Source organism: Bubalus bubalis, chromosome 4 (assembly GCF_019923935.1).
Source record: "Bubalus bubalis isolate 160015118507 breed Murrah chromosome 4, NDDB_SH_1, whole genome shotgun sequence".
NCBI classification, from domain to species: Eukaryota; Metazoa; Chordata; class Mammalia; order Artiodactyla; family Bovidae; genus Bubalus; species Bubalus bubalis.
In genome coordinates, this window is record NC_059160.1 from 161,215,747 (window position 1) to 161,218,446 (window position 2,700).

The 2,700-nt window shown below is 43.1% G+C and overlaps 1 pseudogene; it reads right to left on the minus strand.

Annotated features, from left to right (window-relative positions):
- Nucleotides 1-1,762: 1,762 nt before the first annotated feature.
- On the minus strand, nucleotides 1,763-2,137 carry LOC112584715 (annotated as a pseudogene).
- Nucleotides 2,138-2,700: the final 563 nt, after the last annotated feature.

The following is a 2,700-nucleotide window of genomic DNA, read 5'->3' on the forward strand; positions in this document are numbered from 1 at the left end:
CAGGCAAGAATACTGGAATGAGTTGTCATTTCCTCCTCTAACTTTTCACTTAAATAAGTCTCTTTATAACTTTTCTTGTGTGCTTAGTTTAGTAGTGTTGGACTCAGCTTTTGCTTGTCTGGGATATTCTTTGCCACTCCTTCAATTATAAATGGTAAACTTGCCAGATAGAAAATTCTTGATCATACATTTTTTTCTTTTCAGCCCTTTGATTATAGAATTTCTGCTGAAATAGCGGTGCATGGTTTTATGCGGGTTTCTTTCTATGTAACTAGTTGTTTTTCTCTTGCTGTCTTTATAATTTTCTCTTTCTTTCTAGATTTTGACATTTTCATTATAAGGTGTCTTGGTGCAAGTATTTTCAGGTTAATTTTGCTTGGGACTCTCCATGATTCCTTGACTTGGATGTTTGTTTCCTTTTCTAGGTGAGGAAAAATTTCAGTCATTTCTTCAGGTAAGTTTTCTGTCCCTTTCGTTATTTCTTCTACTGGGAACTTTATAATATGAATGTTGTTATGCTTGAGGTAGTCCTAGAAACCCCTTAAACTATCCTGATTTCTTAAGATTCTGTTTCCTTTTTGCTGTTCTGATTGGGTGATTTCCACTAATTTGACTTCCAGATTCCTGCTCCCTTCTGCATCATCTATTCTGCTGTTAATTTTATGTAGTGTATTTTTTTTTTCTGAAAAAAAGTTTTATTTAAGTAAGGGTTTAAATATATTACATAACATTAAAACTGAAGAGGGAGGAAAAAAAAAAAAACACCACCACCAAAACCAGTTTAGTTCACATAGCTTCGGGTAGCTGCTGTTAGTAAGTTGTGAGCCCTATAGCCACAAGACTGATAAGATCAGTTTGAAATCTATTCCCTTGTCAAAAATTTAACGGATAGAAGGTTGGCCTCACATTCTAGTTTGGACATCGATTAACTAGGACTGCTGCTGCTGCTGCTGCTGCTGCTAAGTCGCTTCAGTCGTGTCCGACTCTGTGCAACCCCTTAGACGGCAGCCCAACAGGCTCCCCCGTCCCTGGGAATCTCCAGGCAAGAACACTGGAGTGGGTTGCCATTTCCTTCTCTAATGCATGAAAGTGAAAAGTGAAAGTGAAGTCGCTCAGTTGTGTCCAACTCTTAGCGACCCCATGGACTACAGCCCACCAGGCTCGTCTGTCCATGGGATTTTCCGGGCAAGAGTACTGGAGTGGAGTGCCATTGCCTTCTCCCATTAACTAGGACATGTCTGGTCAAAAATACCTTGGTGGCAACAGATGTCCTGTCACCTCACTGGAGGGTAGCTGCTCTAAGCTCTGCCCACTGGGTCACGTTGGAGACATCAGGAGATCTTTCCCCGACACTGAAGGTGCCCTGTAGCAGTACAGCTGCCTCACCCACCCTTCACTCTCCGCTTCATCAAGGGCTGGTCAGGCGGTGACATTCTCTCAGGGCAGGGAACTCTGCAGAGAGACTGCTGAGGAGCTTCCGGCCAGACATAGCCGCCTGTGATCTTGGGGCTCTGGACTTGGCTGAAGCAACACTGTTACTGCTTTGTTCCAGGCTGGACACTGCCAGGCGCCTACTGCTTGACCTCTGTTTAAATGAGGGACTTCAAGACTAGATAGCATGGCTCTTTTCAGTTGATTGCATGAAGGAGTTACACTAGTCCAAGTTAAAAGCGGACCCCGAATGGTTACCTTATGCAAGCTGTGAGGTTTTTAAACTTGTGACAAAGGACAGAAGGGAAATTCTACTCTTGCAAGGAAATCCTCACTTAAGCTTCAGTGAGCCAAAAGCACTTAAAACCCCTGAACCTTCGGGGTCTTTAGCCAGTTCACTCTCTACCAGGAACTGGCATATGTTCTTGCGCTGGTTACCCTGTAGCTGAATTACTTCTCCATATTCTTGATGCTCAATTACAGTACCATTGCAGACAAATTTCTTCTTAAATGCCTTAAGTTTAAGATAACTAGTTTCTTTTTATCGCAATCATCAGTGACCCCTTGGACAGCAGTAAGGGTCTTCCTGCTATTTCTCTGTTGAATTCTTATACGAATATACTCCTCAGTGCCAGCCGGAAGCAGATCATCATCCTTACTTGCATCAGCAAAGGGGTCGAAAGTGGAGGTTCTGGATAGCAGACATACAATAAATATAATTCCTTTTCTTTGGTGGAAATGGCCTGTGGAAGGTGGTGGTGGGAGAAGGTGGGCAGGGGGGACGGAGTGTCAGGAAGTGAGGGGACTCGAGCGCGAGGCTGCTGAGTCCTCAGTGGTGGCTCCGTGACTGGGAAATTGTATGTAGTGTACTTTTAATTTCAGTTATTGTATTCTTCAGCTCATGTTCGTTCTTTTCTATATTTTACATCTCTATTTTGAAGTTCTTACTGTATTCACATATTTTCTCTGAGTTTGATGAGCATCTTACTTTTAACCCTTTATCATGTTGCTCACTTATCTCGGTTTCATTTAGTTCTTTGATATTCTTCTATTCATTTTTCCCCTCTGTGCCCTATTTTGCCTAACTCTCTGTTTCTATGTATTACTGGATCAGCTACATTTTCTGATCTTGAAGGAATGGCCTTATGTGGAAACTTTTCTGTGGATCCAGAAGAACTCCAGCATCAGGCCCTTCAGGGGTGTCCCCTATACGTGGACTGTGAGTGCCCCCAACTGTGGAGGTTCCTCAGTGCAGGAGGCATGCAGGGG